Consider the following 15,419-nt stretch of genomic DNA (forward strand, 5'->3'; position numbering starts at 1 on the left):
CAGCCCATGGAGTTTATTTTGCTTGATGTTATCAATACTAGCACAGAAAATAAACTGCAGATGAAAATGGTACAATCCAATTTGCTATTTTTCCTCGTGTGATTAAGGTTTTTGTAAACACTGATTGACTCATAAAGGATATGATATTCTTCCTAAATTAATGTAGCCAATACATTCTCTTAATGATCCTATTCACATCATATTTCCATGCTAAATCGAACTACTGCCAATGTTTAGATTACTTCTACACATAACAGTAATGATTTTCAATCACTTGTTTTTATGTATTTTACTGACAGAACTAAATGTATATTTATACCTCAACAGACACACAATTTGGATACATGAAGCACAAAAGATCTTTTCACTCGCAATATCATCTCACAATTCTTACCAGAACTTTAAAGTGCATGGTCAGATATTAAAACTATACCCAAATAAAAATCAATTGCCTTTTTGCAGCAGACACAGCTACACTGACTAGCCTCAGAGCTGACTGGCATGATCGCAGGGTTGTTGACTGCACCATTTTCCAGGACAGGCAACAGGGATCTGAGGCAGGCTTTTGGCTCTTCAGCCCTTCTAGAGGTCTCAAGCTCCTGACTCCAAGCAGTTGTTCTCAGCCAAATACTAAGCCAAGCGTCAATGTATAGATCTACCCATCTTCTCGCTCCTCTGTTCCTTTCCCCTTCCTCTTTATCTTCCTCTTCTTTCTAAGTATTCTTTCTCCCTTTCTCCTGCTCTAACTTCTTTGTCTTCCTTCTTCCCTTTTGTTGTTCTGCTTTCTCCTTCGTAGGAGTGACTAGAGGAGGAATATTTAAAGGACTCTTGGATCTACCCCAAATGGTCTTTCAAGAAGTGAGCATATTGGGATGCTTGGGTGGCTCAGTGGCTTAAGTGTCTGCTTTTGGCTCAGGTCATGATCCCAGAGTCCTAGGAATCAAGTCCCACACTGGGCTCCTTGCTCAGTGGGGATCCTGCTTCTGCCTCCGCCTGCCCGCTCCCCCTACTTGTGTGCTCGCTCTCTCTCGCGCTCTCTCTCTCACAAATACATAAAAACTTAAAAAAAAAAAAAAGTGAGCATATTCCCCTACATGCAATTACCCAGCCAAGCTCAATGTTACATGAGATCCAACCCCAACGTTCATTCCAGGCACCACTCAAATGTCAAATCTATACAAAAATACAATCCTTTGTCGCTCTCCACTTCCCGTCCTGCATTTCTCCCCCCATGGCATCTGACATAGTCGCCCTGTGTTTGTGAGTGATCTCTCCCCTCTCTAGAAGTAAGATCGGAGACAGAGAAACACTGTCCATAGCTGTTTCCGCAGTGCTTGGAATAGTATCTGGCACCTCATAAGCAGCCAATAAATATTAGCTATTCTTGTTGAAAACAGGCATTATTCAGCCCCAATCAAATGTTCCAGACACAAAGCATTAAGTGTAAGGTGATAAGAGACTGTTTTGCTATGGGTGGCTCCCTGAAAGTGTAGCTTTTTTTATTATTCGGCTATGGCGAGGCCAACAGAGCAGGACATGATTGCCATTGAAAAGATGGGTTGTTACTACTCGCAGATCCCAAGAGCAGGAGGCATGCCCACTGCACAGGGAGCTCCAGGGTCAGACAGGAGGCTGAGGGAAGAGAAAACATGGGCAAGAGCCTTTGATGGTTGTGGCTTGTTTTTGTCTTTGGTTTTGGTTTTTGGTTTTTCTTTTGGCGGGGAGGTTCTGTGAGAAGGAACAGGGGAGGCAGCATAAGCAGGTTTAGGACCAACTGGTTTGAATAATTTCAGCGGGCTCTGGGGTGTATGGGGTCGTGCCTAGTTGTCTGGTACCTGGAGTGTGAGAGCCAGCAGAGGAGGGATGGGGGTGTGAGCTCTGGGTTGGTGGCTGTGCTTATGAAAGCCACATTCCTTGGGCCCGGTGAGTTTTTTGCTCTCTGTACAGATCAGCTAGCCCTGGGAAGGGCAGTCAGTCCCACCACAGCTACTGGGACTCCAAGATGACAAAGCATCAAAAATACTGAATAAAGAGACATGATTAATACGGTGGTCAAATCCCCCCTGGGCTGGGGCTGGCAGGGGGAGCAGGAGTCAAACCCTAGGGAAGGGAAAGGTTCCTAAAGCCAAATGACAGGGATTCGATGGGGTAGCAAAGCCCACTCACGAGAGCTTACGTTGGTGGCGAGGCCACGAGAGGGCAGGAGCAGACGTACAACATGAGTGGGAGAGCCTCCTGCTATCTTAAAGCCAGAAGATTCAGTAGAAAACTATCTGCTCTCAAGAAAATTCGTTGAAAGGGGAACATCTAATGCTGGCCTTTCACACGTGGGTCATTTTGTTACTCCAAGTGAAAGTCTTGCAAAACTATGTGTGCTATATACATTTTCATCTATAAAATCAATCTTTGGGGGCGCCTGGGTGGCTCAGTGGGTTAAAGCCTCTGCCTTTGGCTCAAGTCATGATCCCAGAGTCCTGGGATCGAGCCCCACATTGGGCTCTCTGCTCTGCAGGGAGCCTGCTTCCTCCTCTCTCTCTCTCTGACTGCCTCTCTGCCTACCTGTGATCTCACTCTGTCAAATAAATAAATAAAATCTTTAAAAAAATAAAATAAAATAAAATAAAATCAATCTTTGTCTATTTGAATAAAAAATATATAAAGTCCTTTGGTCAGGATCTTTTCGCCAAGTATTTTTAAAATACATAATTCATTTTCAATTAATTTTTCCTATTCTATTGTGCTTAATTACAAAACACTGGAGGTATCACAAGTGCTTCTAACAAGGAATTAAGTGTCCCCTGAGCCCCACACTTTGAAGGTACAGCATTCTGCCTTCCCAGTGACCATTTTATTACGATTGTGGCCTGTCAAGGAAAGCAAGAAGCCTCTGGTGACCAAGCAAGGTTGGTACTTCAAAAAATAGGACAGTAACTTTTTCTAAGTCATTCATGCAACACACATTTATGAAGCATTTTGTGGGCTGGGCCTTGTCTTAGGTGATCAACACATAACTTGTCTTCACAGAATTTACAGCCTGGGAGGTAAGAACAGCCATTAACAAGTTTATATTTAAATTTACTCCTTTTCAGGCTGCTTACACCTTGAGTGATAAACATTGTTCATTTTTAGCTATTCTTTTACTTGTCTTCAAAAAATCCGATTCTGCAGGCCAGTGCTAATATTACCATGCAGTAATGGGAAGAAGACAGTATAATCCCAGAGGTGACACCCCATTAAATAAACTCAAGTAGCAGGAGCTGCTATTGTCAGCAACAACTGCAAGAACAAGATTGATAGTGCTTCATTAATCGGAAATAGGAAACATTAATATTAAATAATAAATTCTGTGAAGACAGGTTAAAGTGTTTATCACCTAACACAGGCCCAGCCCTAGAAAATATTAATAATATTAAATATTAATTAGGTCTCTTTGCCAGCATCTTAGATCTGTTCCTCCGGCACTAACAGACAGCCTACTCTGGCCAAGCCACCATGCTAGACGCCATGCTAGACAGAAAAGCCGAGTTAGAAATGGTTCCTGTCTTCAGGCAGTTACAGTCCAGGATGTAACAGAAAACTGAAAAATCTAACTTTGCTTTCGATGAGCAGAAACACTCATACACATCCAGCCTCTGTAACCTCAGTTACCAAAGATTTTTAGAAACTGCTAGTACCTGCTATCATTTTCGAGTTTAATAAAGTATTAAAGCATAATCAATCCCCACATAATCCTTTGACATGGGTCATCACAAGATAATTACTGTAAGTTTTATTACAAAAATAAAAATTCATAATATCTTTATCTTTATCCTAAAGATACGGCTGCAAGTTCAAGGTTTTGGGATAGATCAGTTCTTCTAGTTCCGTCATTGTGAATCTGGGCCTGCGCCTGTCATCTTGTTTGGAGACAACACCCGGAGTATAAGTGCACGGACTTTAGGAATAGGAGTTTGGGCCAAGCGGCCTCCTGGCTCAAGATGCTAGAGGTCAGTGGTCCTCAGCACAATTCAGTGCAATGCCCCCTTTTGATAGCAAGTGCCTTGTAAGTTTTGTGTGTACGAAATGATTAGAAAGTCCGATTTACTTGTGTGTGTACGAAATGACTAGAACGTCCAATTTACTGGCATTGATCAATGCTACTGGCCCCACAAAGTCAGCCTTTTGCATTGGCTTCCAGAAGTGACTGGGAATCGGTAAGAGACGCTCAGTACCTTCTCTGAACTTTTCCTCATCCTGGTAGTGAGACTTCTCCATATACAGCTTCTCAAGCTGGACACCGCAGGCATAACCCCTGATTTCCTTCTTTGCCTCATGCATTAGTTTGCTAGAGCTGCCATAACAGGAGACCACGCCTGAGTGGCTTAAACAAAAGAAATGCATTTTCTCACAATTCTGGAGCCTACAGGCACAATATGCAGGTGTCAGCAGCGTTGTTTTCTTGTTGATGACAACTTTTCCTCCCTGTGTCTTCACGTGGTCCTTCCTCTGTGTGCGGCTGTGTTCACATTCCCTCTCCTGGTAAGGACACCAGTCCTATGGGATTGGGTCTACCCTAAGACCTCATTTGAACTTAAATATCTCTTTAAAGACCTGATTTCCAAATACAGTCACATTCTGAGGTATGTGCATTAGAACTTCAGCACAGGAAATTGGGGAAGACACAGTTCAGCCCCTGACCCCTCACCACCTGCCTATGCACAGCGTCAGCAAATGTTTTCACTTCCTTCTACCTCCACCGTTCCGTCTATTATTCTTGAAAAAAGGTTTAAAATGATAGACCCGGGCAAAGACAAATTTGCGCATTACTTGATTCATTCACATTTATAAAAGTAATTGGGAATACTTTAAAGACAGAAGAAGTTTATCTTCTTGAAACAATCCCTCTTTTTTACAATTATACCAACTGAAGACATTACTCATTTTGATACTATTTGAGAGTTAAAAGTCAAGTAATGAAAGGAAACCCCTATTCCTAAGTCATGTGGCAAATCAGCTGCTGCCTGAAGTGCAGAGGCACATGATTAACCTGGTTCACTGTTCTCACCATCTTTAGCAGATAACCTTTGTGTTCTCCAAGCGCCTTCAAGTTGACCTTGTCCTTTTTTTAAGAAGAGCGTGAAAGCCAGCCAGGACATGCTCCCCGCCCACATCACAGAAGAGGAAATACACAGGAAGGAGTGGTACATCCAGAGATCTTCCAGTTCCCTGGCAGGGTGTGGGCTAATCCTCAACACAAAGCATTGGAGGGAAGCACTTACAATCTAGAAAACCATCTCTCTCTCTTGACAGTTTCCTTAGGTTAAGATAACACTATTTAGGGGCACCTGGGTGGCTCAGTCTCTTAAGCCTCTGCCTTCAGCTCAGGTCATGATCTCAGGGTCCTGGGATCGAGCCCCACATGGGACTCCTTGGCTTATGCTCTCTCTTGCTCATGGTCGCTCTCAAATAAAATTTTAAAATCTTTTTGTAAAAAATATAACACTCTTTAATAAAGGAAGTTCTGACTATGATTTCTAATCTTTAGATGGTGCCTACACTGCTCGAACATTTTCCTGTAGCCTTTGTCTCTACTGTATTCACAGCTTCTCACACTCAGTTACCAGTTTAAGTTTGGTTGAAGCGCTGAAGATAAAGAGCTCGCTAAGTTGGAAACAGGAGCTGGTCAGGATAATTGCCTATTTCTGATTGCCAAAGGGATTATGCTGTAATACGATAACCGATGTGGAAATCCATAGCCTCCTGCATGTTGTGTAACTGGGTGGGTGTCTGACAAACTGAGATTTCAATTCTGGTTGAGTCCACGACACAGGTATGTAGAAAGCCTAAGGTACTCCCTGACATTGAAAAATCCGTGACAGTAATGAGGCTTTACTTGGAAGTTGCAGGCTTGTCCTTTGGCTTTTGTGCTGCTTGGAATATTTTCTGTGTCACTCAAATATCCACTGCTTTCATCTTTCTTCTGCTTTCACATCAATCCCAATAAATGATCTGTAATTCACTCTTTTTTTAGAAGATTTTATTTATTTATTTGACAGACAGATATCACAAGTAGACAGAGAGGCAGGCAGGGGTGTGGGGAAGCAGGCTCCCCACTGAGCAGAGACCCCTGATGCAGGGCTTGATCCCAGGACCCTGAGATCATGACCTGAGCTGAAGGCAGAGGCTTAACCCACTGAGCCACCCAAGGGCCCCTGAAATTCATTCTTAATAAAGATTTCTGAAAACATGTCATTTCTTTTCTGGGTTACTGGTCCTCTAACTCTTGATACAGGGGAGGCTAGGACATCAGCTATAGCTGCCGTAAAGGGAACAGATCCCCCAAATCATGCAGGCCACAGGCTTAAGTACCTAACCAGCTGGTCCCAGGACTAACACCACAGAAAGGTGGCCAGTGATTAAAGAAAAATTCCAGTCTGCAACTTAGATCAGCTCCTTGTTGATATCCATGAGGAGCACAAGTCGATTTTTTGGTCTTAGCAATAACAATGACAAAACGATGAGTTTCTGGGTAGTAGCAATAGTCAAATTCTTGCAGACATTTCTGGAAGAACACGGTCAGTCCAGATGGCCCATCCATTTCGAGTCCCGCCAGAAGCAAATGGCATGTGGGAGAGATTCCGCATCTGACTGAAGAGGAGAGAATACTGCCCAGAACCAGACAATATCAGAGCCCCAGTCGAGTGGCCTAAGGATCAGAACAGAAGTTCAGTTCTGATTTCAAAAAGAGGGTAAAAGTGCAGTCATAGAGAATGGGTGTGTTAGTCCAGGGTTCTTCCAGAAGGAGAAGCCAACAGGACTAAGCAAGCCAGGATTTTATTAGGAGAAAGCCTACCTGTGAACGGTAACAGGGAGACAGCGGGGAGGCAGGAACAGCGGTCAGGTAGGGCGCTGGTCTTCACAAAGCAGGGGCAGGACAGCTGGCTGAAGAGTCCTAGACCACTGAGCAGTCTAAGAAAGGTGTGTCAAGGCCAGGCCCTGGGAGAACTGCAGACCCGAAGTTGGGCATCAGATGAGTCCTGTGTCTATAAGGAATAGACATGTGCAGTGTCCCTGCCGCCCTCCGTGATCAGCCGGGACCAGCGCAAACGAGCACGCATGGCCTCAGTTTAAAGGCAGTGTGGAGTGAGCAGCTCGGGCCCTTGGACGCTAACACCGCCGCCGGTAGTTAGAAATCTGCGCTTTCTCGTGGCTGCGGAGGGCCCAGTGCAGCAGGACTTCTCAAAAGGCTTGGTGAGGAGACCAGTGAAGAGCTTCTGTCGGACACGAGTATTACTAAAGCAAGACTCACCCCAGACCCTGCAGCGGGCCAGTGTGCGCTTCCCCCCCCACCCCCCCCGGCCGTGGACTGGCTCAAGGATCAGCTCAGAGAGAGGCAGCAAAACCAACAGACGGAAAATTCTCTGTGTACAGGCAAACAGGAGCCTCTAGGGGAAGGCGTAACTGGAAATATTAATCCTCCTTTCCCAAACGTATATAAATTAAAGGGAGGCACTAAACTATCAAGTTAAGACCCAGAGCTTTCAATTAAGAAAATAATGACTTCCTGAAAACTTTCCACAAGATAATGGCAAACTCCTATCCAAGTGTGCGTCCCTTGCATCCTCAGATAACCGTCGTCCTGCCCAGTGTTCCGGGTTATTCAGTAACATTTCATGTTATCCCCCTCACCTCTCCTCAGTCAGTCTTCTTCCTGCAGAACAATAAACACAATACGGGAGGCAACATAATCTGCTTCGTTCTCAGACTGCTGATCTGCTGCAAATAGCATTTCGGTGCTAATGCTTCCAGCTCCAAAACCATTATTCTGTTTTCCAGTCCAAAAGTCTCAGTAAAAATGATAATATTTAGGATAGAATTCATCGTAATTATTAAATGTTTATTACATGCTAGAGTCTATCCCAGGCCCTAGGAACTACCAGTGAATCAGATAGAAATAGTCCCTACTATTACAAAGGTTACATTCTATTGGAGGAAAACAATGAATAAAAAATATATACATTTTTATATGTAAAAAATATATTTTTTATATTTTTATATAAAATATATATATATATATATATATATATATATATATATATATTTTTATATGGGTGGTTCATTGGGTTAAGCCTCTGCCTTTGGCTCAGGTCTTGATCTCAGGGTCCTGGGATCGAGCCCCACGTCAGGCTCTCTGCTCGGCAGGGAACCTGCTTCCCCCTCTATCTCAGCCTGCTTCTCTGCCTGCTTGAGATCTCTCTCTCCCTGTCAAATAAATAAGTAAAAAATCTTTTAAAATATATATACACAAAATAATTGTTTAAATATCATAGAATAATAGAAAATAAAGAATATAATAATTAAAATATTTCATCTCATATTTCATGTTATTACACTTCTAGTATTATCATTATATATTATATGTAATATTCTTTTTTTTAAGATTTTATTTATTTATTTGACAGAGAGAGATCACAAGCAGGCAGAGAGGCAGAGAGAGGAGGAAGCAGGCTCCCTGCTGAGCAGAGTCTGATGCGGGGCTTGATCCCAGGACCCTGAGATCATGACCTGAGCTGAAGGCAGAGGCTCTAACCCACTGAGCCACCCAGATACCCCTATATGTAATATTCTTTTAAAGAATAAAAGAAAAACTGGAAAGAAAGAATAAAGGGCAAAGAAAGTGATCTGGTCCAGTCCTCTAGCTTTAGAGACACAGGAAATACGCAATGTTGATGGTGACCAACCCCAACAACCCCACCAGAGTAATGCGTGCACTTGTCTCAGTCTCTCCCCTCCACTGCCACTCTTCTCTGCACAGACACATCCATGAGAGATGACCTGTGAATGCTGGAACCGTAGTGCCTCCTTTGTCCCCACATCTCCTGTGACTCCTCAATAGCTCATTATCAAGTTATTCACACTGAATCCCTGGTGCCCACAACTGGACTTGGCAAGTAGTAGGCATATATATATTTTAATCAATGACTAAATGAGTTAGTGAATGAATTTAACTGAATTGAATAGCAGTCTGGGGAAACCAGGCTTGGTTGATGCCAGGGGTTTTCAGCTATGGGGATGCCTTTGGTTAAGCAGTAAGTCATCTTTGTGGAGTGACTGACCTAATCTCCAACTCAAGAACCTTCTCAGCATCTAACTCACCACCTTCCCCACTGCCCCCTCAGCCAAGTCAGAAGAAAAACGTATGCCAAAATCCCATGGATTTAAGTGGATTCATAACCCAAAACTAGTTTCACATAACACAAGAGATGTAGAGAATGTGTTTTGCAACCAATTGCAATGACAAAAAAAAAAAAAAAAAAAAAAAATTTGGCATGGACATGCCTGAAAAGGAAAACATAGTGTATTATATGCAAAACAAAGAAGAATGGGCCCAAGCATTCCTGTGGAAAGACATGACGTCTGTTCCAAATCCTGTGGTACAGATAGTACTCAGGCAGATAGCTAATCACTGTTCTGTGTCACAAAAAGGAAACACTTAGGGGTCATCAGGTTAAATCCACATTTATTTACGGAGCTCCTGATGAATACCCAGCTCTCCACTAGGTGCTGATGAAGATAAAATTAAAAGTATACATGATAGGAAATATGAAATATCTCTACACAGGTCATTAACATTCATGAGACCATGAGCAGACAATCCCTGGAAGTCTGCAACATTGAGCAGTGTGGGACACAGTGTTTGATCTCTTGGAGCTCAGCAGCAGCGAGTGCAGGGGTTAGGAAGCCTCCTTGGGGACAGTAAAGTTTGTTCTGGGTCTTGATAAGACCATACAAGTCTTATACGGAGAAGACTTGTATAGACAAAATGAAAGTGGAAGGGCCCCCACCCCCAGCATCAGGAAGAGGAGAAGGAATGTGGTATGCGTGATGGGCATTCAGGTGTTCGACATCCCGGCAGGCAGGGTATGTGCAGAGAAATGATGAGAGCAGTGTAAATGCCAGTGGGGTGAGGCTGTCACCCCCAAAAGAGAGGCTCGACATGACGGGTGGATCCGGAAGATTAACTTCCCCGATACTATCTGAAGTCCCAATCGCTGAGAAAGACAAAGAAACGTACCGCTACAGCGAAAGATCTCCACGACAAGGATCCAGTAGAGCTTATGTTCACTGGTGAGCAGGGCAGTGTCAAGAAAGGGAAAAAGTCACAGGACAGAGGAAAAGGGATCCTGCCCTTTGGTCCCTGTAGCCTTCCTCCCATGGCCCAGGGCATCCTCCCGGCTAACGAGAGGGGTCACTGCAAGGTGATGTACCATCTGATCTGGTATCGGCAGAAGCTTCAGGAAAGGAAAGTCTAAATCTTTTTCCCTGTCTCCCTCCTTCTGTCCCTGGGATAAGACAGAACCAGTGAGGCATGGGCCCAGACAAGCATGTACAGGAGTATGTCTGTGGTAAGAACAGTCCTGGATATGTGATAGAATGAAGCCAGAGATCCAGAAATAGTAAGAAATCAAGATCTCTGCATACAGTTGCAGATGCTCAAAAACTCCCTTAAATCTAGCAAAATGCAATAGTGAGAATTACAAGATACTACATGATATGGAAAATATCTCCAGATCCTCACGCATTCTGCAATAACCATCTTGTCTGGTGAGCACCAGGCTTCCCACACTTTACCAGGAGGTCCAAAGTAAACTCTTTCATCCCCTCCAAAACCCTAGTCTGTTGCCCAGCGAAGCCAAGCAATAGGCAGGCACCCTGTGCAAACCACTCCTGCTCAGTTTGGTATCCAAACCACAGACTACTTACGGAATTTGAAAACTGGGGAAGTCCATAAAAAGTCCAAGAGCCTGACCAGGTAGTTGCTGTTATCCCATCATCTTGTAACAAACTTAATCACCTTGAAGGGAGGAGCAGATTGTACCACCTCTTAAATTCTTTGCAGCCCCTTAAGGAGGCAGAACTCTGTATTTCCAAAGCACACTAGAATCCCCAAGTAATCACCCATTTAATAAAAATATACTTATTGAACACCAGCTATGGGCTTAGCAGTGCCCTAGGTAGAAGAATAGGAAGATCTTTGGTCTTTGAGGTAAAGAAGTTCACCACCTAATGGCTGAAGCAGGGCACCGTTAAAGAATAATTTAGAGCGAAAGCATACAAATGACCCACAGCTACTGGAAAGGTGCTCAGCATCACCCATCTTCAAGGAAACGTGAATCAAAACCACGGTAAGACTTACCCCCCTCCTACCAGAATGGTTCATGAAAAAGACAAATAACAAATATTGGTAAAGATGTAGAGAAAAGGGGGCCCCTGGCCATTGCCGGCGGGCGTGTAAGTGGGTGTGGCCACTCTGGAAAAGAGTATGGAGATGCCCCAAAAAAAGTAAAAATAGAACTACCCTGTGATCTAGCAATTGCACTCCTGGGTATTTGCCCAAGGAAAACAAAACAGTAATTTGAGAAGATACACACCCCCATGTTCACTGCAGCATTATTTACAATAGCCAAGATATGGAAACAATCTAAGGTCCCCTGACGAATGAGTGGATAAAGACAACGTAGTATCTATAAATACAATCAAATATTATTCAGCTATAAAAAAGAATGAAGTTTTTTTTTAAAGATTTTATTTATTTATTTGACAGACAGAGATCACAAGTTGGCAGAGAGGCAGGCAGAGAGAGAAGGGGGAGGAAGCAGGCTCCCTGCTGAGCAGAGAGCCTGATGTGGGACTTGATCCCAAGACCCTGAGATCATGACCTAAGGAGAAGGCAGAGGCTTAACCCACTGAGCCACCCAGGCGCCCCAAAAAGAATGAAGTTTTGCCACTTGTGACAATATAGCTCAAACATGAGGGCATGATGCTAAGTGAAATAAGTTATAGAGAGAAAGACCAATACCATGATCTCATTTATATGTGCAACCTTAAAGAACAAAAACAATTACAAAAAACCCCCAAGCTCATAGACACAGAGAACAGACTGGCAGTTGCTGGAGGTGAGGAATAAGGAGCAGGGAAAATGGGTGAAGGGGTCAAAAGGTACAAATTTCCAGGGATAAAAAAAAAATAAGCTATAAGTATGTAATACATACACAGCATGGTGACTTTAGCTAATAATACTGTATCATAGATGTGAAAGTTGCTGAGAGTAAATGTTTCAAGTTCTCATTATAAGAAAAAATTTTTGAAACTGATAGATGTTAACTAGGTTTATTGTGGTGATCATTTTGCAATATATAAAAATATTACATCATAACATATACCTGAAACCAATATAATGTTACACTTTAATTATGCATTAATTAAAAAAATATCCTTCTTACAGTAAAAAAAAAAAAAAACGTTTAGAATGCTATAAAACTGACTAGAAAAAGATTGGGAGGTCAGAAAAGAAAGAGTCTGGTGGAAACTGGAATTTTGGGAAAAGCTACTAACAACATCACCACCCACATGAGTGTTAAACCGTAAGCACACCGGGAAACAAGCCTAATTGGAAACATTTGCTCTGAGTCACAGCCTTGGGGAAACAATTAGGGAAAAGTATGTTTGCATTGTGTAAGATAATGGTTCATCTTGGTAGACTTGTCTTTTTTTTTTTTTTTTTTTTTTAATTTTTATTTATTTTATTTATTTTTTTATTTTTTATAAACATATATTTTTATCCCCAGGGGTACAGGTCTGTGAATCACCAGGTTTACACACTTCACAGCACTCACCAAATCACATGCCCTCCCCAATGTCCATAATCCCAACCCCTTCTCCCAAACCCCCTCCCCCCGGCAACCCTCAGTTTGTTTTGTGAGATTAAGAGTCACTTATGGTTTGTCTCCCTCCCAATTCCATTTTGTTTCATTGATTGATTCTTCTTCTGCCCACTTGATCTCCCTGATATGAGGAAGTGGTGACTTGTCTTTTAAAGTAGAACAGCTCAGGGGCACCTGCGTGGCTCAGTGGGTTAAGCGGCTGCCTTCGACTAGGGTCAGGGTCCTGGAATAAAGCCCCATATCAGGCTCTCTGCTCAGCAAGGAGCCTTCTTCTCCCTCTTTCTCTCTGCCTGCCTCTCTGCCTACTTGTGATCTCTGCCTGCCAAATAAATTTTTTTAAAAGTAGAACAGCTCAGTAAGTAGAATTGAGTCTTACAGAAGGCTATTCTGCATTTACACTGTACGCAGTTTCCAGAAAACAGACCCTGATCTAAGACAGGAGCCACCAGAAAGAGAGCCAGCCATATTTGTAGAGGCTGAATGGGCTTCGGGGATGCGATCTGAACTGGGGTAAGAGCATCTCTTATAATAAGCAAGGGGACCAGATCACTTCTCTCTCAAGCCCGACCACTTCTGCGCGTGAGAGAGGGCACCGGAATGAAGACGCCAGCACAGCCGTTCCGAGACGGTGCCGAGTGAACCAGGATGGCTGGCCACTCTGCTTATGGAAAATACACTCTCCACCCACCTGACCCTCTCCACCGTCAAAGTTCCACCGTTAGAAATACATTCCTTTGGATTAAGACACTGATGTCTCTTAAAAGCCAATTCCCCTTTCCTGAGATGCTTATCAACCCTTTCTCAGTCCTTCTCCACTGGCCTGTTCTCCAGATCCCTTGCAAGGAGACATCATCACCTGGAGAGAAGGCTTGGAAGGTTCGGAGGGAAGGTAAACCTCCCCCTGGCTCACATGCCGCCCCCTTGAGTCACACGCTCCTCCCCGACTCACACGCTCCTCCCCGCAACTCACATGCTCCTCCCCCAGTGAGATGCTCCTCCCCCTGATTCACACGCTCTTCCCCACCACACGCTCCTCCCCCTGACTCACACACTCCTCCCCCCAGTCAGATGCTCCTCCCCCTGACTCACACGCTCCTCCCCCTGACTCACACGCTCCTCCCCCAGTCACACGCTCCTCCCCCGACTCACACCCCTCCGCTCTTCCAGCTGCGTGCTCACCCTCCCTGTGCGCTCTCAGGGCTGTGCGTTGCTCCCGCAGTCCTGGGGCCGACGGGCTTTCCTCTCTCTCTCTCTCTGTCCACTTTTCTTCTCATGCTTCAAGACAAGCAGGGATGCGCACCGTCCTCCAGCCCCTGCCCGCAGGGTAAGCGCGTTGCCCCTCTGAGTGGGGCAGACCCTTTCCTAAGCCCCGGCCGCTGTCGGTCGCCGCCAGAGCGGTCCCCCCGCAGCGTCCTCGCGGCCTGCGGGCGCCCGACCTCACGCACGCCCCGGGCACGTGCGCACCTTCCCCTGCCCCTGCTCGCGGGAGAGGAGCCGGCAAAGCGTCAGTCCCAGCGCCGGTCGCTGCGGACCCTGTGGTCTGAGCCTAGGGCGCGGGCGTTCCGGCGTAGCGTCGCGGGAGCAGCGCGGCGGGTCCCCCGGTGCCCACCGAGTGACCGGAGGAGTGTGACATGCTTAGCCGCTGCCTGGTCCAGGCGCGAACGGTCGCCCGAACGCCGGCGGGCGCCGCGGCGGGGAGCCAGCGCCCCGTCCGCACGGGGGGCATTTCGCCTGCCGCGTCCTGCAGTCGCCCGAGACCCGAGACGACGCACCGCTCGGGCCGGTGCCCTCCTCCTCTTGTCGCGCATCCCGGCGCCGCAGCCCGCGCCCGGCACGCGGTGAGGCCCGGCAGGATCTGCGGGACGACCGTGTGGACGCGAGCCTTCTCCACGCTTCCCGGGTCGGAGCTCCCCGACGCTCGCTCCACGAGCCGTTAGAGAGGACACGCTGTGGAGACATAAACGTTCGCTGCTTTAATCAGCTCGAACAGCTCCGTGTCGGCCTCAGTAAACAGAATCACGGCCATGGTTACCCTACAAGGGCGTTAGGAGACAACGAACGGAAGGTAACACTTTCTGAAGAGCTGTGGGTAGTCTACGTGCGTTCCTTGACCTCCGTCTGATCCTCAACCAGGTCTTGGAAAGTCTAGTGTGAACCTCAGGCTGCTGCCGCCTCCGTGGCTTGAGCTACAAGAAACAGCAGGGAGCTGGGAGGCCGTGGAGAGCTGGACCATCCAGGAGAGGGACTCCCTGCTGGTGGGGCTGGGGAGGAGCCCGGGGAATCCCTTCTCCCTGGTCTGAACCCATTTCTGCCTCCTGGTCCTCCATCACAGCCAGGGTCACAGCTGAAGAGGCAGCTCCAGGGCACTTTGAAAAATGTTCTCCGGTTGCTTCTGTCTTGCTCACTTTAATCTACCACATAACTCTGGGCACATTATCATGCATCTGATTAAGTACCTGAAGTACCCTCAGGAAACCCTTATATATGCTTTGTCCCACTTGTATCCCCAAAGGTGCTGTCAGGCTGCGGGAACTTACAGGGAAAGATCCCTGAGCTCATGACTTTCCTGATCACTTTCGGGTAATAGACATTTCTGTGGTCTTGTTAGGTCACAACTACACTCTTAACTCAGAAAATGGAAGATCTGGTCTCCCATGTGAAGATCAAAAACTTGGACTTCATTTAAAGTTCTGATCTTTTCTCTAGTACCTCCAC

General features: G+C 45.5%; 1 long non-coding RNA gene across 12 annotated transcripts in view; it reads right to left on the reverse strand.

Moving 5' to 3' along the window:
- Positions 1-5,999: 5,999 nt before the first annotated feature.
- Positions 6,000-15,419, reverse strand: part of LOC131815125 (uncharacterized) — a 42,240-nt gene continuing 32,820 nt past the window's right edge. For 5 of the 12 annotated variants that reach the window (XR_009347578.1, XR_009347569.1, XR_009347573.1 and 2 more), the window contains 2 exons: positions 6,833-7,690; positions 6,000-6,685 (listed from right to left, as the gene is read on the reverse strand). This is a non-coding gene — a long non-coding RNA (uncharacterized LOC131815125). Of the gene's footprint in view, positions 6,686-6,832; positions 7,691-10,743; positions 10,835-15,419 lie in introns of all 12 variants that reach the window. The other 7 variants (XR_009347579.1, XR_009347570.1, XR_009347575.1 and 4 more) reach the window with 6 other exon arrangements.

The sequence above is a fragment of the Mustela lutreola genome, chromosome 14 (genome assembly GCF_030435805.1).
Source record: "Mustela lutreola isolate mMusLut2 chromosome 14, mMusLut2.pri, whole genome shotgun sequence".
Lineage (NCBI taxonomy): Eukaryota > Metazoa > Chordata > Mammalia > Carnivora > Mustelidae > Mustela > Mustela lutreola.